This window comes from Amphibalanus amphitrite, unplaced genomic scaffold (assembly GCF_019059575.1).
Source record: "Amphibalanus amphitrite isolate SeventyFive unplaced genomic scaffold, NRLGWU_Aamphi_draft 000138F_arrow, whole genome shotgun sequence".
NCBI classification, from domain to species: domain Eukaryota; kingdom Metazoa; phylum Arthropoda; class Thecostraca; order Balanomorpha; family Balanidae; genus Amphibalanus; species Amphibalanus amphitrite.
In genome coordinates, this window is record NW_024881633.1 from 49,732 (window position 1) to 76,421 (window position 26,690).

A 26,690-nucleotide genomic window follows, 5' to 3' on the forward strand; every position below is an offset into this window, starting at 1 on the left:
CTATCACCAACTTAACTCATACAGACACGGGGGAGGGCAGTTCAAATAGGAGCATAAGAGCATCTGATTGATCGTTTGGGCGCGGATTGCTAGCCTGTCCCATCGTGACACCCCTGTACCGACAGGATGGACTCAGCCGTCGTGATGCACTACACTGTAAAAAGTTAAGCACCCATGTCAAAAACTAGCTCCATGTACCTGCTTATTTTAAGCAGGCTAATTGGGTGCAAAATTTTAGCACCCTTTTCGAAAAGTAGCTCCCTGTGCCGGCTTATTTTAAGCACCCTAAATGGTTGCAGCCATGAGCATACCAAATCGAAATGTCCTCAAGTGGAACACGTAAGGAGTTATTTTCAGCCGATATTTCGCCTCGTGCCCTCGAGAAAGCATTAGCTTCATCATCCTAATTACCTCAGGTCAGGAAAAGTTGGAAATTGAGATCAAACCAAGGTTATCGCAAACTTTCCGCAACTCAGAACTATTTTTAATTGGGTACCAGAAACGACCATCACCATGGTTATGAAAGTTTTGAATCAATATCCAGGCATTAAACGTATAATATTTTTGAAAAATGACAAGGGCAGTATGCCTGCAGGTCAAGCCATATATCAAAAATAGTTATAAAGGTGATTTAGCGAACACACTGCAGGAAACTTGCATATAACGATGCTAATAATGCCCGAGTGAATACGCAGAAGTAGTTGAGATCTTTTGACAAAACTTCAGACAGCTTTTCCGAGTGCGCTTGGTGAAATTTAATTGGCGTGTTGACGTTCGTTCCCGAGTAATATCGGCGCAGTCTCGCTGCCTTGCAGGGTTCAACGGTAAACACAAATCACTCAGCCCTCAGATCCAGACTTGTCACCAACTCATTGCCTAGCTTGCTGAATGGACGGTTAGGTTATCACGGTTAGGTTATCATTCAAGCACAAAACGGAAGATGGGAACTATATCTACCAGGAACGTGAGCAAAAAGAAATGCAGCTTAATCAGACAAGATACAAATGACGTTTTATGAAGTAGAGATAGCCAGAATATACCTGTTTTGTTCCTTTTCAATTTCAGTAGCAGAAGGTGCTGATCTTTTGGCAGAAAACGCAAAAAAAAAAAACACATTCCTCGGTGGTTGCTCACCGCCTGCTCAACATTCTCTGGTCCGTAAAACAGCTCATACAAAAGACAGAGTCGCCGTTTTTGTTCCGTTGGACGACCTCGGTCCCGGGTCATCCATCACGCCCTCTCCGGGTTAGAGGGATAGAGGGTGGGCGAACCTCACAGACGGTGGCCGCACCGTCTCGCTGGCAGAAATGTCACATCGGGCTGCGCCCTTGGCGACAGACAGATTCCGGAAGCGTCCATGTTCGGGAACAGTGAGAAATTCCAACAACACGACTTGTGATGTCATGCCATCAAAATACGGAGTGGCGGTAATGTCATGCCATAAAATTACTCCGTTTTATCAAGCACCTCCTTGGCTCAATGCTTTTCTCAATATTTGCTATTAATTCTCAAGTGATGTAATCAATTATTACGTCTTTTTATCTCTCCGTGAGTCACATGTATCCTTCGTCTTCATTCTTCTCGTCGGCGGCCCCTCCGACATGGCCATCGTTTTAGCCGATCCCGCAGGCCCCACACCTGCTCCCCTCTCACCAAGCAAGTACGGTCGAGTGCGGCTAAAACGCCTGCCATGTTACAGACGCTGTTTTGGCTTCAAATCCCACCCCAAAGGCAGTCGGCGGCGGAGACGGTGGCGGCGGCTGAAGTGGTGTCGTTGAGAGGAGCGGGGGGGGGGGGAGAGGCGGCAGCAGGTAGCTGGCATAGATGAGACATTTTTTTCGCATCATCTCCCACCAGTCTCTTCAGTGACATGGCCACTTGAGTCGCAGCGTCCCGACATTTTGCCAGTCAACCGTCCAGGCCCATGATGTCACTACACTGCAGGTGTCCCATGGCGTCACGAAGTCCAAGGCTCGTAGTCCATTAGATATAACGTCTTCAGGACACGTGAAGCCAAACCAAAGATCGCACTTGATATGGTCGGCTCGGCTGCCAGCGGCAAAGCCTGTGATCAACGAGGTCTGGTGCTAATCGATAACGTATTTCGACAATGTACTGCTGTGGGTGAAAAAGACAAATAACCTGTAAAATGCCGCTTGCTATGGTATTACTTATGCTCCAGTGGATCGAGTTTTGTCTTGGTGAAAATGAACTTCCTGGTAGATTATCTGAAAGTGAGTGAATGAGTCGTGAACGTTAAGCAATCTAAATATGTCAAAATGAAACAACTGAAATCGAGTCAGGTGAAATTGGAAGACATCCATTGATATAATTATTATTATCTATTTATTTTTATATCTATATATTAACATTCTAAAGGATGTTTCGCGATATGATAAGAAGATCATCGTGCGCATCGTTATCGGGATCTTAAAAATGGAAAGAAAAGATAAAAATATCCGAAAAATTAAAAATCCAAGTGAGATGAGCTCTTGCCGTTCCAAAAATGGAAGGAACGCAAATAAAAGCACAGAAAACAACAGCAAAATATTGATAACATTTGGAAGTCAACTTGAGAAGCAACTCTAGCTAATGATCGTATCTACAGGGTGGGGCAGCATAATCGGGAATGCTTTTTGGGCTCTGATCATGAGTAGGCATGGCATTATTTTTATAAATTATATTATGGCAATGAAACGCCCAAAAGTTGTGCATCATCTGACATGACTACATCCATGAGCATGCAACTTCCTGGAAAAGAGCAGCAAAATAGTTCGACGGTGCTCCAAGTGCTTTGCGCGCGCCCATAGACACTAATGTTAAACAAGTAAAACAAGAACATTTTGTTTAAAACCCTGCAATTCCACGTAAAGGTTGCTGGGCAGGTCAACGTGTTATCACGGACGATAAGGATTGTGTGGGGATACTTAGGACAACAGGTTAACGTAATCGTCGTAAAATAACTCTTAGCAGAGGACATACAAGATGACTCACTTGAATATAAGGAAGAAGCACTTGAGCATATTAAAAAGAAACAATGTTCAAAACTTCAGCGACAAAAAATCTTATCACCGACTGGAATACGATAAAAAAGAATGGCATGCCATATAGGGGATTGTATCGAGAATATTCCAGCGGTCATGCAAAGTAAACATCCTGTTGGGGTGATGGACCTATGGGTGGTCTTCAAGGGAGGTGCACGTGGTGCACCCTACTTCATCGAGCCCGGATAAAATGAGCACCTCTGGTAAATACAACCGCACTCTGGCAGACTCACGTGGAGCCGTCGGAAGAGAGGATCACTGACGGTCCAAATCACGTCTTACGAGGACTCTGTCCGTGCTGGTACTGCAGTGAGGACGACATGTTTTTGTGTAGGGCACCTCCACCTGAGATGAACCAAAAACTTCTGGTCCTTCAACTCCGCCGATTTAAATCCGACCAAATTCTTTACATGGAGCGTTTTTTGGTAGAAGTTTAATGAACAACTTATCATCAGTAAAAACAGTCTTCAGTGCAGTGTACGAAGCTGATGGGCGATCATGGACAAGCAGGAGGTTGCACGTGCATGCGCGTGCTTTTGGACCCGCCTTGAGAAGGTCATCGACGCCGAGGGCGGTCAAATAGGATGAGGGATAGGTAAAAGGTGACCGATTGATAGGATGTTGCTAAAATAGTGCTTGGAGCTATATTTTTAGATTCATGACCAAATAATCCCGTTTGATATTTATTCCCGATTATGCTGCCCCACCCTGTACAACCGTTCTGAACAGTAAGCGCTAAGCACAGACTCAGGACTCAGCATCTGGTCCAAAGCCAGGCCACCAGCAGCTCATGGTGAGTCTGAGACCAGACAAGCTGGGCTTATGCTGGAATCAATAAGGATGAGCCTGCGTGAAGAGATAGCCTGATCGGATTGACGCCTGCCACCGCGGAGTAATTTACTGGATCAGACGCTCGGCTCTCCTCAAATCGCTGCAGCGCTGAACTGACGCTTCTTTTCAGGAATCTCGTTTATTCAAAGGAGATATCTACGTATGGTGTGCACTTCAAGCATTAAACTAATTAATTACTACATGTTCTATTACGCAATGTAGTTTTGCAAGAAAGTAAACAAGTTTTAAGAATATATAGAGGCGCACCATCTAAGAAATATAGAGCTCACCTTATCATCACATACACTTGAGTCAATCCAGCAGTTGAGCTCCAAAACAAACCCTCCACTTATCAACATTACTGAAGCATTTGTGTTCCAACAGACATGTCTTTTGCGTTTCAACAAAAGATAACAAACAACTTGTTTCTTGTACAAACATTCCTATCACACCACCACATAAATTCCGTGCAAAATTTACCTAAAGATCATGCAGATCTACAAGCATTTTGTGCAGAAGTGCAGTCTTGTTTTGACGTCTATCAGTGCATTTCCAGTCCAGCCCGGACGACTGTCGCGTCGACCGCTGCTCTGCGCTGCCGTCCTCCGCGGCTGGATGACGTCACTGACGTGCCACCGATGACGTCACTATTCCAGTGCACGGTCCGTATCTGATAATGTCTCTGATCTACGACGTCCAGCTGTCAGCCGAGACAAGCACTGGCCGCCGACTCCAGCCGGCCGACAGCGAATTACTTATCTCAATGTGCCCGGACGTCAGCTGCGCTGCTCCCTCAGCCACGGCTCTCTCTCCCTCTATCCCTCTCTCTCTCTCTCTCTCTCTCTCTCTCTCTCTCTCTCTCTCTCTCTCTCTCTCTTTCTCCATCTCCCCTCTCTCCAGCTTTCTTCCCTCTCTCTCCTCTCTCTCGCTCCCTCTCCGTCTCTCTCTCTCTCTCTCTCTCTCTCTCTCTCTCTCTCTCTCTCTCTCTCTCTCTCTCTCTCTCTCTCTCTCTCTCTCTCTCTCTCTCTCTCTCTCTCTCTCTCTCTCTCTATCCCTCTCATTCTTCTGCTGTCTGTTGGCATTGCAATGAGAAAATCCAATTACGATCTTTGGCATTCCCCATTGCTGCGCCATGTCGACGACCCCATGCAGTTCCCATCTCCCCATCGAGCTGCCCATATATGTAAATTAAATGACGCAACAGACCGCTTCAACCATCCCACGAGGTGCATGAATGACATTTGTTTTGTCAGTCTAGATCTTCGATTTCATATACTAAATGCTGCTGCTTACAGCATCCATTCATCATTCGGTTGCATTGCTTTGCACTTTAGCTGATGTACCGCCCCTACGCTCACCATTTGTGCCATGCAGTAGCACTCCGTACCATCCCTTTAGGTCCGTACCTTACCGTATCATGCCATACCGTACCATACCATGCCGTGTCGTACCGTATCATACCGTACCACACCATGCCGAGTTGCACCGTACATACCTTGGCAACTGCCCTACCGTAATTGTAACTAGTATGAAGCTGCATGGGTCATGATCCTATTACCATACACATATGCACTTTAGGACGAGTTCAAGGGATCCTGCCGACCACTACCCTCTCACTACCCTCGTCACGGACGGGCCGCAGCCGGTCGCCCGCCGATCTACCAAATCAATTACGCCGGCAGCTGAGCCTCGGGCGGCGGCGGCAGCTATGAAGAGCCGACCGCAGCACTGGCGTGCCCACCGGCGCCTCGTGCCCGTGTGATACCGGCCTCGGAGACGCGCCTCGAGCGCCGCACCGGGACGGGAGGTCATTGGTATTCGGGAGACGGCGTGCCGCCCGAGCCGCCACGCCCGGCCGTCCGTGCCGCGGCGTAGCGCGCCGTGCCCGTGCCGAGGGGTGTGCTGAGGTGGGGAGAGGAGAGGAGGGACGGAGAGGGACGGAAGAGGGACGAAAGAGGGACCCCTTCCGCCGCTGTTCTGGCCTCTGACCGGCGTTGTTTTCTCCCAGGGCCTAACCGAGTCACCTGTAGCGCGGTACGACTGATGAGCCAAGTTCAGTCACCGCGACGGGACTCGTGCCTCCACCGCGCCGGTTTCGGACATTTGCATACATTTTTAAAGGCGCCCCAATCGAGCCAATGTATCCAATTGGCGTAATGCGGCGGGCGTGATGCGGCAGTGGCGTGTTTTAATCGAGTGATGGTGCGGTAACTCGCTGCGGCGCCGCGGACGCAGAGTTATGGCGACAACCCTTCCGGCCCGGTCAGAGAGGGGGGGGGGGAGTGGGGTCACAGGGTCAGCGGTGGTGGTGGTGGGGACGGATAGTGATGTTGGGGGAGGGGAGGAGCAGTCAACGGATACACGTGTGACTTTTGGTACTTTCGCTGGAAGGGGCATGCTTGTTTTAACTATACAATTACATGACAGTTCGGAGTTGAATTTCGGCAGTGAATAGCAATGTTCTGTGGGATTGAAAGCTTTAACGGAGATGAAGTGATAAGTCATTACAACTTACGAGGGATATCACATAACATTGTGATAACTGAGAATCATCTGTATTGCTGAATAGGTGAAACAGTCGTAACTTGTTGTCGTTCACAATCACAGACGAGAGTTACGATCCGTTTTTATGACTTGCATCGAGGCGAACAATCATCGAGACCGTTTGTCTATTCTGAACCATGTGGAATGCTCTAAGCAATCATTTCGCTCATCGCCAATTCACTGCTCTGCAAAACATGCTAGTAATAACTGCCGCCGTTTATTTAAACACCCATAAAGTAGCGATGCTTTGGAAAATAAACAAATTTGTACCGTCATTGACGAAAGCTTTTCCAAGTAACACTCGACTGATGAGCCATAATTGGCTTTTGGAAATGACCCATCACCTTAACTATCAGTAATAACTGGCCGGGCTGCGAGCGCGGATGATTCACGGCGGGCAGCGCTGCAAGAAGGAGGGAGCCGCGCCGCCGCGCTGGAGGCTCCGGTCCGCCGCGCGCCGCGCCTTCCTCTGGTCGGCTCGTTAGGCGGACGGTACTTTGGAGGAGCTGAAACGGTGCTGGGAGGGAGCTGAAACGGTGCTGAGTTCCAGCACCAGCAGCTGCTCCGGGCTCTGGAGCGCACCGGCAGGTCAGCTGGCCGCGCACCGAGCGACTCCACACAGTCATGACGGGGCCGTCCACGCCGCTTAAGATGGAGTTGTCGATTTGTTAGCTCTCGACCGGGCCGCACCTCATCATCAATAGCTCATCTGGCTGGTAATCATTATTTGCCGGTCGTTACCAGCATTCTAGCGTGAAAAATAGCACTTCGCCGCGGCCTAACAAGGTGGCGCCGCGGCCGCCGGCGGCGGAGCATTAGATGAAGCCATCAGGAATGCTGGACAGTCTCGAAACACCACCGCCTGGTGGTCGTGCCCAGCCCAGGGAGGTACGGCGCTCAGGTGGGCTCGGAGGAGTATCCTGGAGACTGTCCGACCCCGGCGAGTTCCCTGTAGGTCCGTGCAGCAGCTTTTGTCGGCTTCGCACGCGAGATGGTGCGATAGGTGTCGGCCGCTGGTTTGACGGACATCGACAGCGCCATGGATCGGCAGTGCACGGTACCTCGGGAGGGGTAGGGAGGGGGCGGCCCACACACGTTCGCACGCCACCCGCCCACCCATAGCGCTCGTATCCCGGCGGCCGTGCCCTGGGGCAGACCGTGCCCCCTCCAGCGGTACTAACTGGCACGGCCCGGCAGAACTCATCACTCACACATCATGCTATCGAGCCGGCCCAATCAGGCGTCGCCAATAGCAAGGCCTTGCTGCAGGCGTCTCCTGAACAGCGCGCTTTGTTTCCGTTTAACTAGAATGGAAACGTAACTCCGTCGCAAAGTAGCGTGAGCGTCATAATCGGTCCATGCAGAGACCCGCGGATGGAGTTATAACTCACGACGTCTTTGGTGCTGTGTGTAATTATGTGGCGTATAACGTTTAATCACACCGCTATTAGAGCGCGGGGTGCATTTTACGACAGGATATGACAGAGCGTGTTTTACTTACTGCGCGGTGATTTGGACGGCTCTGCAGGGTCAGACGGATCCACTTTCATCACGGCAGTAATCGGCGAGAAACCCGTCATCACACCTTGTGATCAAGACATAAACTGTAAGCGGTTCTGTCCGCTGCTAGAGCATTGCTCACTTGGACGAACAATAGGATGAAACTGTACATAAATGTGTGTACTTACCTACCTCATAATCTATAAAAATAGTGTGCACGTATAACGAGGACGGAAAAGTGCCCTGCTTTCTTTCCTGTTGATGAGCTTCAGGGATTTTATTCAAGTTTTAGACGCTCCATAGCAGCTTTGAGATAATATTGTGGAAAAACGGGTCATACGGGTCATACGAACCAATCAAAAGTTGCTACGTGGGCCTAACTATGCATGCATTGCACGCTTTTCACGAGGATCAAATACCGAACTGAAAACTCAGCGCATATGTGGCATGACTTTTTCTTTATCACATAATTTACATAAGCCAGACTCCGGATACAGCATCCACGACACCTCCCAATTGACACGCATCGATACTCACGGCTCACTGCACCACGCCACTTCATCGGCCGCTCGCATGTTGACCTGACCTCTCTAGGCAGCCGATCGCGTGACATATTCCCAATTCCCTCCAACCCGATGACACATTCGATAGGGCTCATCTGACTCATCTCATCTGATGTCATGTCGGCTCATTTCCTGGTGGTCTGCGTGTGGCCAGTGATCGTCTCTGTCCGTAACGCAGTCTCATGTCTTCCCTCCTGCCTCTGTAGCCTGCTTCCAGTCGCCTTTAACCCATCCTGGCTCGTCCAGCATTCTCTTCCCAGCTCCATCTTCATCCACCCTCTAGCTCAACTCTGCCGCCTTCAGCCCTCTCTCTGTCTCTCTATCGTCTTTAAACCACTCTCTATCGCCTCTAGCGCTCTCTCCATCGCGACCCAGCGCCCCGATCACCTACTAATTAGCAGTCACATGAAGATCAGAGCTCATGATGGGATGGCCGATATGGTACTGGCGGCTTCCCTGGCTGCTGAGGCAGGCCAGTGACCAGGGATCCACAGATGCGATAGGACAGAAAGTGTGAACGGAGTGGACGGGAATGCAGACCTCATTATCGATCGAGCAGGTACTGGATGTGTAAGCGCAGTAGGGATACACAGAAAATAACGCGAACTGCACATAACTGTACAAACGAGCGCAAAGAATAAAGCGAAATAGTAAAACGTCGCATCGCATGCACAACTGCACAACAGCAGAACTGCAGAACTGCAGTGACTGGTGCCGTCACGGCGGAATATATCATTAGACCAGACCCTCCACTTCATGACATAAAAAACAGGAAAAATGTATATATCACAATCTGTTGGTCAGATTGGTTATAACTTCACAGCAGCAGCAAGAGCAGCAGCGGGCCGGCAGCAGCGGCAGCAGCAGCACTTCAATTGTTTCTCAGCGCGAGCGCCATTAGACCAGCGGTGTAACTCAGACTTGATGTGACACCCGCTGCCGGCGCCACACCGCTATACGCGCTTTTCGTGCCTAGCTGGAGGGGCTCTGCAGTGGCGGCAGGGTCTGCACAACTGCGGTGACTATTGCCGCCACGTCGGAATAAATACCTGCATTTCGTGGGGGCTCGTTAGGTGGAAGGAGCTTCTACAGTGCCACGCTGTGGTTAGCCATTTTCTGTACAAAATGTGTATTAATCACTCTCCGTTATAGCCAGATAAGTGATAACCAAAGGTATGTGTTCAATAGCTATAACAGTATTCGTCAGAATCGCGTTTTTCGGCTATTGAAAAACAAACCTGAGTAGGTATGCTACATGGGTTCAGCGTTAGTGTTATGCGCTCAACACACGGACGGGTTGGTCCAAAGTAAGCTATTAGGTCGCCTACTTTGTTAGAATTATAACCTCAAAATGTCCAAATATGCTTTCGATTATTGTGTTAAGGTTGGCCAGGTATTTATCACGTATTTATCGACAGCGCACCTCAAGATAAGGTGCTCTTTCAGAAAAACTTACCCGCTTTGAATAGCTTGCGAATTGAATACTTAGATGTTGTCGAATCAGATCAATCTTAATTTGAAATATTAAAGATTTATCATAAGCAAAACAGTTAAATCATGATCGATTGAGGACGAGTATAGGATATTCATTATTCAAGAAGCAAAAACAAAGGAAGCCATCACCTTGTCAAATAAAAACGACACATTGTGTTTTGTTTTCCAAAAGACGGGTGGAATGAATATTCATATATAGGCTAAAAAGCACTGATTTAATCTACGCTAAAACGTTATCCCTGAATATAATTGCGAAACAATCGTTTTTTTATACAGGATATCTCTACGCTTAGGTATTATGTGACCAGTCACTACATGTATCTATGTGCCGTGCATGTCATTAGCAAACCCTAGTCAACCTGGAAATGCAACGTGTAGCTTTTATAGAATTTGAGCCCTCTGAGTCGCGGAAGTCAGCTCATTGCTGTGACCTGCACAATGCATCGTCTGTCAGGCACGTCATCGCATATAACGGTGGAGCTGTAAAAAACATATAGGGTGGAGACTTCCATTTCGCGTCTAGCTAGACGCGTCTAAGTCTTAGACACGTCTAGCTGAACGGCGGCTGCGCCTATCTGGCGATGGCTAACTTTAGAATTGGGTGGAGACTTCCACTGACGTCCAACTGGCGTCTAACTGAGCAGATGTCCAAGTTGGCGTCTAATTTGGCGTCTAACTGTTGGACGGGGACTTCCAAGCTAGACGCGTCTAAATTTAGCCGTCGCCAGATAGACGCAGCGGCCGTCCACCTAGACGCGTCTTAGACTTAGACGCGTCTAGCTAGACGCCAAATGGAGGTCTCCACCCATTGAGAAATATGAAGTTTCTCTATTAATGCTAATATCGGCACATTTATGTGTGCCTGTGTGCATATATGTACATTTGCGACTTGATTAATTAAGCTGGATATGGTGTAGTCTTTACTAATCTTGCGATTACATAATGTAAAAGATATAATTATATACGGGAGTCCCGCTTCTGAACTTCTCGATTTGAACTCAAGCTCGATACTACGCCCGCCAATGCGGGCAATTATTTTGGGCATTGATTACAAAGGATGATTTATGTTTGTGAATGCACATCATTTCCAGGTATCTGGCTCATGAATTGTGATAATGCTACAACAATAAATACCTACTATCTTCATCAGCACTATATCATAAATATAAAATATAATAAATAACAGCAGTTATATGATTGTACTTGTAGGATGATTTAACACCCAAGATCTGTAAGCTCGATACACTGGTACAAGTTTGTTAGCTGTTTGTGGATAAACACAGTATATCATTCACAATATAGGTAGAGAATATGATAATTCCCGCTTATGAGATTTCATATTGTCCTGATGCTCAATTAGAAGTTAGTTTAGTTGTTGAGTCACTCATAAATCGATTTCACTTGTTATTAGCTTAACAACGGAATAATTGCTTCAAATATCCGGTTTATCAGAGCACATTTGGCATTTATTTATTGCTTATGTTACAATGCGCGTAATGTCTGCATAACGCGGGCTTCCTTTATGGTTTTTATAGACCCAAAAAATATTTCCTTGCTGCAATTATCTGCGTTGAAATTCTTGATACGTGTATAAGAGATTATTGATATTCGTTGTCAATTTAAAAGCATAAGTTATCATTCACCGCCGTTTATTGCCACCTTCTTCCGTCATTTTTTTTTTATTTTTTAATGGAGAACTTCTGATTGTGTCTCCAGTTTCAGCGTTGTCTATCTTTCTATGTTGAGGTTTATTCTTAATTAATAAAATATTGTATTCAAATGCATTCATCTATATAAAAATAGATTAAGAGTAGTTTGTTCTTATTTCATAAGTTTCATCTAAAAACAACCATTATAAATGTCGTTCGGTTATTGACCCATCATCACATGAACTCTTGCTTTTTCGCTATGAACCCTCGAGACCTTATCTTTGCATCTCAGAGGGATGCAGATATAACAGATTCTTATCTTTGCATCTCAGAGGAGTGCGAGATAGAAATATCCCTGCACTTGTAGACCCAATGGCAAATAAACCTCAACTAGAAAGATAAAGGATTCCTCATGGCTTCGAGTGGAAGATATAGAGGATTCTTCATGGCTCCGAGTGGAAGATAAGGATATCTTTTCCAAGCGGGTTACTGAAAAACCGAGCGACGAAGGAGCGAGGTTTTTCTGTAACACGCGAGGAAAAGATATCCGATCTTCCACGAGTGAGCCATGAGGAATCCTATATCTTTCTATGTTGAGGTTTATTCTTAATTAATAAAATACTATATTTAAATGCATTCATCTATGTATGTAAAAATAGATTCAGAGCACTTTCTTCTTATTTGATAAGTTTCATCCATAAGCAATGTCGTTCGGTTATTGACCCATCGTCACTTGAACTCTCGATTTTTCGCTATGAACCCTCGAGAACTTATCTTTGCATCTCAGAGGGATGCAGAGATAACAAATTCTTATCTTTGCATCTCAGAGAAGTGCGAGATAGAAATATCCCTGCACTGTAGACCCAATGTTAAATAAACCTCAACTAGAAAGATAAGGATATCTTTTCCAAGCGGGTTACTGAAAAACCGAGCGACGAAGGAGCGAGGTTTTATCACTGCGCATCACTCGGCTGTTGATGCTAGTCGTACGCTACTGCAGTGACTGCCATCGCCTACAGTTAACTGCTGATGGCCTCCGTCGTGCTCGCTACCACGGTAGCTGCCGCCGTCCACCGTCGTTTGCATGTCGTCATCATTCTGCGTTAGTGTTTACAGCCCGTGTAATCAACACTTCTGTGGCCGATGTGGATCAATTAACACCCGAAATGGGTTTGAGCAGGTCGCGGCATAGCTGTCGTCTTTCACAGGTGATAACTCAGGCGAGTTAGTTTTCGTAAACGGGTACAACCGTCTCTAACCCTGCAGAGGTGAGTTTAGGGGATCTGGAACAACGACTGGCCCAATCAGAGCCAGATAGGTGAAGAGCCAGTCTCGTCAGGTCAATCCTTCTGTGCACTCCACGTCTGGCGCATCCAATGTGCGGCTAAAGTAGAGGCCCCGATCCGGACCGACCCGACGGCTGGCCGAAGCAATCTAAACCAGCTCCCGCCCGAGCCCCTCATTTCTGCCGCTCCGTCCACCGTGCACCAAAACCAGACACTTGCAAACCGGATAGTTTGTTTTTCATCTGTGGACAAGGCTTCTGTTAGCGGCATAATTTATCGGGAATATTATCCGTTTAGCATAAGAATGCCAGCCGGAGCCCGAGGCGGTCGGGTGGGCGGAGTCGGGTCCTCAGCGCCGCTCGGAAGAGGTGTTAAAGCGCCATAACTTGGCGCTCCGTCTTGCGGCCGTCGCGGCCCTGTAATTTGGTCGGCGCCGTCCACAGTTGGCCGTTCCCGAAACAATGATGGAGGCCGAGTGGCCGTGCAACGGCGGCCGCCCGGCGCGGCGGTCGGGTCGGCACGGCGGCCACGGTAGCCACGGCACGGCCCGCGGCCAGGAGGGGTTTAGGCTGCGGGTCTGCCAGAGGGGCCTGCAGCTGCCGCCATGCTGGCTGCTGTCCGTGGTGCCGCTCGAGATCTGCAGTGCTGCTCGTGTCGCCTCTGGTGTGCCGTTTCATTATAAGTTGCTGCAGTATCTCAGCATAATTGACGGACGTGGAGAAATTCTTCATGATTTTCCTGAACACACAACAATTAGACCGAGTTGTCCTGTAAATTTTCTACTACAAACTATGTCTACTGTCTCTTGTGATGACAATGTTCAGACTCAATTTTGCCTCTAGCTTGGGAGTGCCTGCAGTCACGTACTTAGCTGAGACTGAAGCCCTCAGGTCAGCAGCAACAAGATGCCGGTGGCAGGGCGGCAGTATCCAGTCATTTGGACCATTTAGCTATCAGCAGCTGGAATCCGCCGAGAGTCGTTAGCAGCATTTAACAGAGCATCAGGGGCAATAACGCTAACCGCCAGCAGCCATCGGCAATCACCCACAGATTACAAACTGGGCTCGCGTGCAGAGCCGAGCCGGCGTCGGTCGGGAGCCGGCGGTGGCTAACGATGTCCCTTGTTGAAGATTGTCGGCCGTGAGTCAGTGAGTAAGTCAACTGCAGTGGTCAGCACGGAGTGATAAAACTCGCTGACAAGCATCCTGAGCTACCGATCAGTGTGGCGTCACATAAAACACTTCTTAGCTCTGCTAAAACACAGTCGAGCTTTGAACTGGCTCGCCAGCACGGCGGCGCGGCACTGGGTGTTACATTTCTACAGCGCGTCGGAGTCCCTGTCGCCGCCCGCTGCGCCCGGCCCGCTCTGACCCGAGCCAGTCAACCAAACAGCTCCCCGGCTGACCCACAACAGCCGACCGCCCGGGGCACGGTCTCACCTGAGGCCAGACCGTCGACGTCTCCATTAGAATGTGTTTTCCATCGTGATTAATTGCTGGCCAGCCGAATAAATGCGATATTAATTGGTTTTCGGTCGGTGTGCCGCTGGCTTCTGTGCGGGTCTGCGGCCGCTGGTCTCTGCTGGAGGCTCTCTCAGCAGCACGCACGTGCTCTGTGCCGGCGAGCGGCGGCTCTACACGTGTTCCCGCCGCGGGCACCGCCACCGCTCTCCGAGCCGCTCACCTCGCCATTGTTCGCCGCCCCAGCACGCCTCGTCTCCATGGCAACCGAGACGCGTAAAACTGTGCGCCCCTGCTATAAACAAATCAATTACGTTCGGCGCCGCTGGGCGACAAACCGGCGTCTCCGAATTGAGTCGTCAGTTGGGGAGCGAGCTGAACCGAACCGAACCGAACCGAAACGAGACGATCCCGGACCGACTGGCGGAACGCTGATGACGTCACACCGGTCTGGTATCGCCTCGATGAGGTCACGTGACCGGTGATGAAGTCACGTGATCAGGCAGGCCGCTGTAAATCACTGTCCGCATCCGAGCCGGTATTTATTCCCGATAGACGGCTGTAAAATTAAGTGACGATGGCCGTTCGAGCATGGCCTCACTTCCAGGTGACAAATTAATGGCCAATCGTCGCCCGGCAAGGGTTGGCCAGCGCCTGGTCGGGATGGGCGCGCAGCTAGAAAATAACGGCTGGGATGAATCAATTGGACGTTGGGCCCGGTGATTTGTGATTATTGCCGCCGCTGGGTGGGTCGACGCGTCGGAGGGCGCCGCCGCCGGCGACACTCCTGGCTCGGGCCGTTCGATATCGACTGGATCCCGTCCGCGCTCTGCTCTTCTCTACCCTGCCCCGCCGCGCCCTGCCTCTACCGTCGGCGCCGCTTCTCATATCCATAATGCCCGGCCCATGAAGTCGTGATCGCTGGAGCTGGGCGCCTCTGAGCCCGGGTCATGATACGTGAGCGGGTGCAGAGAGGAGGCTGACGAGATGGTAGGAATGACCTAGGAGCGACCGCTCTGGAGGGTCCGGGAGGAGGAATGTGAGGGAAGAGAGGGTCAATCAGACCAGCGAGGAGGATTGTGAGTGGAGGATTCCTGGCAGGGAGAAAAGAAAACGGAGAAAAGTAGGGTCATGATTGGAGGGCTAGGGCTGACAGGACAGCATTTTGGGAAGTTTGTGCAATATGCACGAAATCCAATGTCTCTAAAAATAAGCAAATCATATCCGTTGAATTTTAAGGGTGAGATACGCTTTGAATTTGCGCGACGTGAAATTATTGATTCTATTTTACAAGATTGACAAAGAAGCGACTTCTACGCTTCGTCGATGAACTGACTATAAGAAATAAGAAATGCATGCCTTTTGCCGTGCATTACCTACCATTATTGTGCAAAACTGTTACATGAGCACGAAGAGGGCCTAGCTACTTCACCTCTCCACCGTCTCTGAATCCGCACTACCTCCGCCTTTGGCTGCAGGACCTCCGCAGTCACCATCGATTGTCGGTGCATCATCTCCGAGTTAGGCCTGGTGCTGTCGATATCGACAATTACCCAGAAATATGGAGCTGCCCACCGGCCGCTAATGGGAGGCCGATGGAAATTCTCGGCACTCTGTTCAGTCAGCTCGAACGAGGTAAGCGAGCCGGAAGGTTTCCGGATCAGTCCGCAGAGGGTGACTGGACTGAGTTCGAGGAAACGCGGCAGTGCCGGAAGGTTTCCATGTGACGAGCCCAGTGAAACGGGAATAATAATGTCAAAAGCATATGCGTACTTACAAAGATGTATAAGACGTCACCAATCTCTCTCTCTCTCTCTCTCTCTCTCTCTCTCTCTCTCTCTCTCTCTCTCTCTCTCTCTCTCTCTCTCTCTCTCTCTCTCTCTCTCTCTCTCTCTCTCTCTCTCTCTCTCTCTCTCTATCTCTCTATCTCTCTCTCTCTCTCTCTCTCTCTCCCTCTCTCTCTCTTTCTCTCTCTCTCTCTCTCAATCTCTTTCCCGCTCGATTCTGTTCCTGTTCCTTTGCCATCCACCATATTTACTGTATTCTCACCTATGCATTTTCTTTCTTCCTCCCCATCTCTCCTCAACATCTGTGCGGGCTGCCGGTGGCCGGTCTCTCTTCCCTCCGCTATCTAGTGCAGGCCCGCAGCTAACGAGCTACATGTGTTGTAACGGCGATCGGTCTAGGAGCAGCGTAGTGGACCGGGCGCACGCAACCACCGCGGCGCCGCGTCCCCGACTCCGACCTGAACACATCTGACTATGAAGCATCACCGTCCGCCGCCAGTTAATTAACTCTTTTTGTCATTGTCAGTCGAGATCAGATGGAACGCCTGTTTCGGAGACGCTATCGGGAACTAGTTACCGGCGGGTCGCCGCGGCGGCTCTGGCCGGACCGAGCAGGGGCGGAGAGGGCGGCAGAACGAGCAGACGGTGACGGAAGAGAGGTACAGAGTAATGTGACAGGGCAAGTCCGCGGCTAAAAACGCACAGCTCCAAAACACAGAACGCACAGATACAGTCCGTGAGAAGCAGTAAAAACAATGATGTGTTTTGACATTGGCAGCCTCACAATTGGATGTGCGATATGTCGAGCTAAATGGTTGATAAACGAAGCAAATTAATGCGTGTCATTAGAGCAGAATGACGTTAGTTAATGGTTGATTTTAACGCACTCCTCTGCACGTTTCAGGAGCTGCAGCCCTACGTTCAAACTAACCACGCCTGATAGGCCAATAACTGGAAGCAGTTCAGCAAGTGGTGATTTACATCAGCTCAAGGCTTCACTGCAGCACAGCACAGTGAAGGTACCTACCGACAGTGAACTCTTCTCAGGACAGCGGACAACGTTTATAACTCTTCTCTTCTCAGACAAAAAGTAGGACGTAAGTACTGATAACCACCTTGAATTAATGTCACAAATCTGACCGCACCATACGACACAAAATTGACGTTCAACCAAGGGTGAAAATTACAAATAACACAAATAACCTCCATTAAAATGACATTAAAGGTCAAAATATTGCACGCAATTAAGCCAGACATTTAAAACACTTGCCAGTAGCTGTTTACATAGACGTTGTAATCGGTAAGGCTGGCGTGTTGATCGAAAGGTACTTTATTCAATGCGCTAGAGACCAGTAGCCGAGCCCGTGCTCGCACAAGTTTTTCTCTTGGCCAGAATCGATAATTTCCGTGTACACTATCTGCAGGTTATCATCGCACCCGCAGTAATTAGGGGAGCGCACACTGCGGTATCGCCCTTTATGATTGGATGATCACATCAAATTAAGTCAGACCGATGGGCTAGGTCGCCTGGCTACTTTTTGGTCGGTCCCGGTTTTTACGTGTTGCACTGCGCCACCAAATGCCGCCAGCGCGCCACCAAACGACACCGGCACGCCGCCGATTGTGCCTACAACGTCCGGTCGCGCCGGTTTTTCTGTTTTGACATTCCACAGCCGGGTTGACATTCAACAGACTGGTCAGCTATCATAACAGCACATCCCGCGAGCAGTTCGCTGAGGTGTTTTAGGGGCTGAGCAGTCACCTGCGTTCCAGACAGTCTGCTAACGCGCTAAATTAGGTGTTCTATCGCGAATGCTTATCGCCCGTGCCGACTTGTCGCAAACTGTTTAGCACGGACAGCATTTATAACAAGCACAGATAAAAGGATGCTGGTAAGGCCTCTCTACTTTTTGGCTTGATTTGGCGTAATTAATTCAAGATAAGCCTGGCAGGGGTCTTCAACGTGTTGGGAGATGCGTGCAATGATTAAAAATGGAAATTTTGCCGAGCTTGAAATACATGAATATCCTAACTGGGTAGGTAGGTAAGTACTAGAAATGTGACTACGCTTAGTTTGTTTGAAAAAAGCGTGTTTCTGCCCCAAGTCCTCTCTTCTCGGCCGAAAATGTACCTCACCGGGCGCCCAGTTTGACTTCATGCAGATGGACCTGCGCCGGGCTCGCCCTCTCGCGGTCTCGCAGCCGGGAACACATCGCAAGGGACACCTTGGGCTCGCTGTTCCCAAACATAGCACACCTCACCGGACACAGGGCGGTCCGTTTGGCCGTCGGGCGGCCCGCTCGTGCCGCCTTCCCTGGCGGCGGCCCGTCTCGGTCCCAGCGGACATCACTCAGCCGGCCGTCCTCACACCGCTGCTACACCCATTATAACTCCTTCAGGGGCGCCGCATGCGGTCCCCGCGCCGGCTCCGACCGACCCCGCGCGGCGCCTGTCCGAAGACCCGGGGTTGGGACGGTGGGCGGTGGACGGTGGACTGTGGAGTGTGGACGGTGGTAGAAGAATCATGGACAGTGGGCGGTGGGAGAAAAATTGTGGGTAGTGGACGGTAAACGAAAAACAACGGATGACGGACGGTGAATGGTGAACGGTGAACGGAGGACGGTAACATAGTACGTAGCCGGCGAGCGACGGATACGGTGGGTGTTGGTTGCGAGTTGGGCAGTGGGGATAGCGGACGGTGGACGGTGGACGTCGGACGGTGGGCCGCGGTTGCCCGTAGACCCTAAGCAGCGCCGGTGGGCCCTGGTATCCGCGCTGGGAGCCAGCAGAGGCGGTTTTACGGCCCGGGCTGCCACCAGTTCACTCTCCTGCCAACACCCCGTTCGTCGATACTTTATAGCCGGCCTGGCCCGCTGACGCCACTTTATTGAGCCCGATCAGGCCAGTGTCTTCACGGCTGATGGCCGCCCTCCTTTGTAGCTCAGAGGCCCGCGGACAGTGTAAACAATGGGTTCGGACCGCCGACCGGCCGACCGCCTGATCGGCAAGGTTAACTGGACGGACGTCAAACGATTGACCCGGCACCAAGGGCCATGTGAGAGGCGGATGGCTGTGTTAGAGCGGACGGGGAATATGTAGATAGATCCGGAAACGGTAAAATATTTTCACCATCTTGTATAGAGAACGATTCATGACTGCTCGACTGAAACCAGTGCAGTCAGTGTCTTCTCGCGGCGGTAGCTTTGGGTGGCCGGGGATACACATGAAAACAACTTGCCTGGCCATTTTTGGTGCCTTCAGTTGAGGAAAACATGATAAACCATTTAACTTCGTCACAACACTGGTGGTCCAGTGAGCGGTGACAAAACGTGTTTGTGGCATTGAACAGTGACAGGTACCCGGTGACATAAGTTGCAGTGCCCAAATCCCACAAATATTCGTTGCTTATCTCTCCATAGTGTAAGCAAGCTTTTATTGAAAAAGCAAAAGTGACATCAAAGCCAGTTCAGCCCTCATTTTGTCTGTGAATTTGCATTTTTACCTGCGTGTTACTCGCATGATGCATCCGTTTAGTTTCCGGACTATGCGTGAATCACTGGTACCTATCTATTCACTATTGTGCGGTGACGCATGCTTGAAACTCCCTCGAGTTCCAGGACCCCCCCCCCCACACACACACACACACACCTACTTACCGTCGAAGTGTGCGCGCCCACGTGACTAAGAGAAAGGCCGCCCTTATGAGGCGTCTCAATCCAACCCTGCCTCTCGCGGCCCCATTTGCACCCTCTTACAGTTTCCCCCGAGAGGTGTTGGCCGGCGCGCGGTGGCCGGCCAGCTAATTGAGCCGTTCCCCGCCGGCCGCTGCCCCCTGTTAGCAGACTGGGCTCCCGGTGGGCGGCGCCGGCGGCCGGTTAATTTCACCTGTCCTGTTATCCGTCTGAGTTACGCCGCCAGTGATTATCGCCGAACGGCGAATAACTTATCCCGCCGCCGCCCCCAAACGAGGCCGGCCATTTCTATTATCTAACTGCCATATTGGCGTGCCAGCATGCGGCGAATTTATTAGCCCTTGACGTCCGGCCGCTCATGATGAACTGTGGCTGATATTTCTCGCAGGTGACAGCGGCCGGTGGTGGTGGCGGCGGCGGCGGCGGCGGCACCTGCCGGCCCGCCGCCGCGCAGGCTCCGCCCCTTTTCGCGCCGCCAGCCAATCGGCGCGCCGTGCATAAGCCGGTGAAATCCGAGCTGTCAATTTCGGTAATGAGTAAGCGGCGCTGCGGCCGGTCCGGGCCGGCCGGCCGACCGCTGGCGGCCTCCGAGGGACGCATTCCTCCCGTCAGCCCTCTCTGGGGCGGCTCTGAAATTCAAATCAGCCGCCAGTAATCACCTGTTCCGAGTTTGTCGGTATTTTGGCCGACGGACGGCGGTGGCGGAGGGCGGCAGGCTCGCTTCAAGGGGTGACAAATTGGCACCCCCGGCCGGCGCGGAATCCAGGGCCGGTCCTGCGGTCGCCCCCGCCACCTCAGCGCCCGTATCACGGGGACAGGAGCTGCCGAGCGGTCCTCAGAGAATCGCCGCCCGTCAGGTCACAGCGGGGGCCGGCCAGATGCAGCTTTGCGATGTAATGACGCGACCAGCGCGGGCCGATTGATCGCCGAACACGGCATTAGAGATGCATGACTGTTTATCGGAGGTCGTGCTGAGGCCTGCTTTGATGCGGCGGGAGGCGGCTGGGAACAGCGCGACTGCGCAGCGCAGCTAGTGATTACATGTAATGGAAACATGTAGGTAGGTAGGCGTGAAGACGGGAGCAGGATAAGCTATCTATGTTACAAACAGGACAGGAGCGAAAGAAAAGGTAACATTCTCTTTATTTGTTTAGGTGAACTTTCCTACTTTTTGCAATTTCCCAAGTAAGTTCTATTCAAGATCAGCCTCCTACGCAAGTGTAAGGTAAGCACCAATGCTCGTAAGTCGTAACTGCCTCACATATTCGAACACCAACGTTGTTATTATTAAACGTTTTCCGGGAAATATGACGTCACGATTCTTGTAGTCCAGTGACGACATCAAGGTTATGGTTTCTTTGTGAGTGAGGCCTCCCACACGGGTTGCGTGATTCCTGAAGTCGAGAGGCGTCACAGAGACGGGTGTGATTAGAAATGTAGCTAATCAAACTCAAAATTAGACGCCTAGGATGCCGCCGGACAGAGATTAGGGTTGCAACATGGCAGTGTGAACGCTGCAATATGAACCCTCGGGCTTTCTTTCGCAAAAAGACAATAGGAATGGAATTTATCACAAGAAAAGAGCATCATAGGTACTCGTACCTATACCTGGGCATTGGAGATCAGAGATAATTTTAGTTTTGCTTCAATCCTCAGTCTATTACAGGCACGTCAAACGATGCAACATCGCTTAATGAGCTCCGCCAGCTAGTTAGAGAGGAAAAGCTCAAAAGTACGTGTACCAAGCCTGCCATTTACAGCTTGCGAAACGGACAGTACGGCGAAGTGCAACAGATGGCGATAGAACTTCTCATTTGATAAGTCAAAATTTGGTCGAGCAGAAATCAAGATAAAGGCACCAGAATTACAAAAATTAGTCACTTTTAAGTTCGCCTAATTGATTTGCTTTTTATGCACAGATCGTCACGTTTTTAAATAAAACAAAAAGTGACAATTGAAGGCCAAGTTTTTGTGCATGTATGTATGAAATAGCCAATTTTCGTAGGGGAAAATAGAAACATATTTTCTAAATAGTCTGCCTATAAATAAATTGTTAAAAAGAACAATTCAAAACACCATGTAGCGCAGACCATGTCGTTAGCGCGGGTAACCAGCCGACGGATCCCGTGGTTTGACAAATTCCCAGCGACACCCCCGCCACCCCCCTGCTGAGGTGTCCGCGCCGCGCGAGCAGCGTGCGCCGCCGCGCCGGCCATCCATAATTCATACATTCCAATCATCAGTTATTCATGCCAGTCGCCGCCGCTTTATTTCGGCTTTGTTTTTCGGCGCTGGGGCGGCACTACGGCGACTCCCTGCCGACCGACATGACCTCTTCATTTGGGACGGGGCCGCGGGAGGCACGGCGCATGCGCACACCGCCCGCCGTGAGGCGCCGAGCGGGGCTGTTGTAGGTTTATGGAGGAAATCAGACAAGTGCGGTAAGCTGGTCAGTGGAGCTTCTGAATAGATTTGTGAGGTTTCGAAAACACAGCTACATGTAAGAAAGACAGCTCGCTCGCAGTAACAGTGTTTTACAGAAGTGGGTAGGTGTGTTCTTTTCCCCGAAGGAAAGCTTGACGTCTGGTCGTCGATAAACGGCCTGATGGTTATATTTAAAACTTACCAGGCTCGATGTCCTGGACAATCTTGTGCTAATGAATCAGGAGTGGAAAATACCCCATTATTAACCATTGTCGGACATAGCGGGTTTCTTCATGCAAGGTCGAGAGGGGGGCGCATAAATGCATAAAATAATATTGTCGTTTTTTTGCGTAACACACCCTAGTCTTCTTACCCCTAATCAAAGGATGGGGTGAATTCAAAGGCCTTTTCATTCTTATGAGTATGGCTACAGACGATGAACAATAACCAGATTGTTTCTCTATGACCGTACTAATTATCCATCAGCTGAATTCCAGCTTAAATCTTTCACTAACGAATCCACGGGGAGGGCGTTTGGAGCATTCGCCGCTCCCACATCGTTTGAAAATGACAATCTGTGATCATTTTCCGCACATAGAAAGAAAACTACATAAACAGCTTATATTAAAACCAGCTTTCGTTAAATTCCTTAGAGCAGTAGCAAGCGTAGCTCCAGGAGTATTTTTAAACTAGAAAACTGTTTTTGATTGCCTTCCCCCCCCCCTCTCCACCCGTAGCGTCCAAATATACCTTCCTGAGCCTGCCAATGAAATCTTTTATAGCAGCAGCCATTGAAGCGAATATAGAAGTTGGTCCTGCAGGCGCTTGATTCTCAGACTCGGTTCATGAAGCATGATCAACTAATGCAGCTTCAGACTTTGACATCTGAACCGTAATTCATCAAGCCATATCCTCTTTTCCCGAATCACTATCTCTGACGCTCTTTCCTCATCAGGTGGAAAGAAAAGTTTGGAATGCTTGCTTTGGTCTATCTTTCATTCTTATTCCCCATGTCGCTGAACGATCAACAAAACGATTCAAGTAGGTACAGTTTTCGCTTCTAAAGAGCCCGTATCTATCCTCCACTCTTACGGTCGTTACGGCCTCGGAGCCTCGGACGATAATAAGGTTCAAAGGTGTTACACCTCAATCGACTGCACTGAAGCCTGGTCTTTGGAACGGCGCTGCAGACTGAAGCCGGCACTGTCTCGCTATCGATTTGCATGTCCATTATGAGCCTCGTTGCTAATGTATGCAATTTCAGCGCATTAGCATCTAAATGGCCTGCATGTTTACATTAACAACATGATGAAATGCACTGCGACCATTTTCTTCAGCCTAATGTGCATATCTGCGTGAACTATAAGGCCGGTGGGTCGTATCGTGAATTGCGGTCGGCTGGTGTGACCGAGCTGCCTCCTCCAGTTCACTCTGCCAGTGAGTCTTGCAGTTCGGGCGCGCACGTCGCTGACTGACAGGTCACAGGGTTAGTGTCTGCAGGGTCACGGGTTCGCCACCACCCGCTATCAGGACGATTGTGCTCGCTCGGTCATGAGGTGATGTCTATCGATCGATCCATATCTGAATACCTCTGAGTCTGTCAGGTCGGTGTCTGGTGTAGTGACCGGCATAATGTCCTTCCCGCCCCCGCCCTGCCTATCCCCCTATCCAATCGATATTCATTTGCCGATCTATATCTGCCGTCGCTGCTACAGGTCTCCCCCCTAATCCCCCCTGTCCTCCCATATTTCTCACCGTCTGTACATATTCCTCAGGGCATCCGTCAGCCGGCATCACACGCGCCACGCACCAACAATGCCCCCGCGTCGCGGATATCCATAATTAAGCGACACGTCCAATTCGGCTGTAATTTTATCCGCCGGCCGGCTCGGATTAATGAGGTCATCATCCGGTCCGGGTTTTGATGGATGGCTCTGATAGGATCGCTCGTGCCCACCGCTGACACCGTGACACTAACGACCCGGTCAAGAGTCGGACGCCGTCCTCCAGGCGAGGTGTGCCGAGCAGTAGGGCGTGCCCACAGTGTCCACCTCAGCAGCCCCGCAGTGTGTAATACAGTACTAGCCAGATAGAGGCGCGTTCTATTACCGCGTGCATATTGCCACTGCTCGCAAAACGGCCGGTACGTGTGTGCGTAATATTCATCCATTTGCTATGTGTCAGAAGCGATATGGCGGGATGATATTACGACATCGCGGTATGCTGGATGCAGGGTATATGGCCGCAGCTCGGTGGCGTGGTGCTCTCCAGTACCAACCGATGAAGAGGTTAGCCGCGCCTCTTCAGATCCAGCGACGAACGCTCCCGACCGGGCCAGCTCTGATTTATCCTCCCCTGAGCCGCCCCACGACAGAGTTTTTCCCAGCGTTCGTGCGCACCCACATTGGGCGCGCGAGTCATAATCGTAATATACGATGGTACGGGAGGGTTTTTGTCGCAGACGCCGGTCTCGCATACTGGGAGGGACAAAGGTGAGAGGTGCGAGCCAATCCGGCAATATGGGTCGAAAAATAACCACCCCGAGAATGTCTTTTTAAGGCTTTCCTTGTAGCTGAGCGATACATCTTCGCGAAGCCGTTAAGTACGTCGGCCAGACATCTGAGGGCCCGAAAAACTCCCCAGCGATGTTGTTATTACCCCCACGACAGCGAATTTGTCTTGTGCAAGATAAAATCAAGAAGAATTACTACACAAGAAGTCCAAGGTATTCATGCATGTAAAAGCAGAGAAGCTTCGTCTAAAAATATTTATTTAAAAAGAAATATTAGTTTTATATTGTGCCTATAAACATGTAAAAATGAACCAAAATAAAACGTGAGTTAGATGAGCATGCAGTATAAGAGAAAAAAAAAGAGACCCAAGGGACAATACAGTAAACGACAAAAGAGCATGCAGAAGGAGCATAATCGTCCCAATCGGAGATGTCTTCGAACCTCGACAGCACGTGGTTCTGAACTCAGGTCACCGACCCAGTTCTGAGTCGGCATGACGCTCTCCAGACCGAATGTGTCACGAGTGCCAGTAGCCCACCATCTCACGCCTCCGTCACGACCGCCTCTGCCGCCACAGCGCCCACACCCAGCTTCGAACGACTGTTGTGATGTCAGGTCAGGCACGCCCGAGAGGTCCGCTGCACCGTGCGTGCCGTCCCCCGCTGCTTCGGTGCTGGTTGTTTGGTCAACTGCTTAAATTTGATAGCAAGATTCAGTGAAATTTGGAGCGAGCTGCGTGATTACTTCCAAAAATAGAAAACTTAACGAGCCTTGATAGATTCAAAGTACGATTGACGATAGGAAGAACGATAGATCTATCATTCAGTACGAGAGAAGAGCGCCACAATTTAATCGATCCCATTCCATCGCATTCAAACTGGCAGCTGAAATGAACCAGACATTAGTGGAAACTCACTGAAAACGAATGTCGCACACTATCAAGATTTCATTTATCATTCAGTTTCGCAGCGGAGTTCTGCAGCCACAGAGAACAGTTCCCTCACCAGTTTGATCAGTTCGACCCGAACCATCGCCTCAGCGTCGCCGAGTATTTGCTTGTACCGCGTGACACCAACAGACTCGCTCTTCCGTCCAGACATGACTGGCGCGATTCGAATCGGCGGACACATCGCCGAAACGTGTCAGGTCGTGACTGGGGCACACTCGGCGCGGCCGACTGCGGCTGTTTTTGCGACGGACGACCACCGGCAGCCGATGGGTGGTCACGACCGTTTGACCGCGGCTGTCTAGCTCAGAGGCGTGTCCGGCGACTGCGGGAGGCCGCGGGGACGACCGATCTGGGCTGATTTGGACACGACTGATTGAGCTTTCTGCTTTAGCTGGTAATGCGCTTTTTAACACGATACACGGATCTCAAGTGATCGTGGTTGGTTTCTTGTGGTGTGTTGAGATCCGCTGTTTATTTTGTGATTTTCTTTTTCATGTGACCTTGTTATCATTTTACCCACGTAATTTCCTGACATCATTCAAGTTTGCTGAGAACGGCCGACTTCTGCTCACATTCCTCTAGCACAAACAGCCGACTGACATTGATTCCGCGGAGGAGTGGACCCGGCCCGACTGAGCTCCGCCGCCGAGGTCTCTCCGACCGTGTTGACCTAAGAGGAGTCGACCGCGACTCTATATTCCTACCTAACAGAGGCCGCGGTCACCGGGCCTCTCCCACAGACGCTGACTCAGCGGGGACAGCACCGTCATCGTCGCAGCCGCGCCGCGACTGACGCACTGCGCCATGACCGTCACCTAGTCGTCCGGAACACCACCGGCAGCTGCTGGTCGGGCATTTGTGTCAGAACAGCGGTCTTTTTGGATAAGCTTTTTTGCATTTGTAAAACAACAATAGTTTCTTTTGATTTCAGTTACGATAGCTAGATAGGATAAG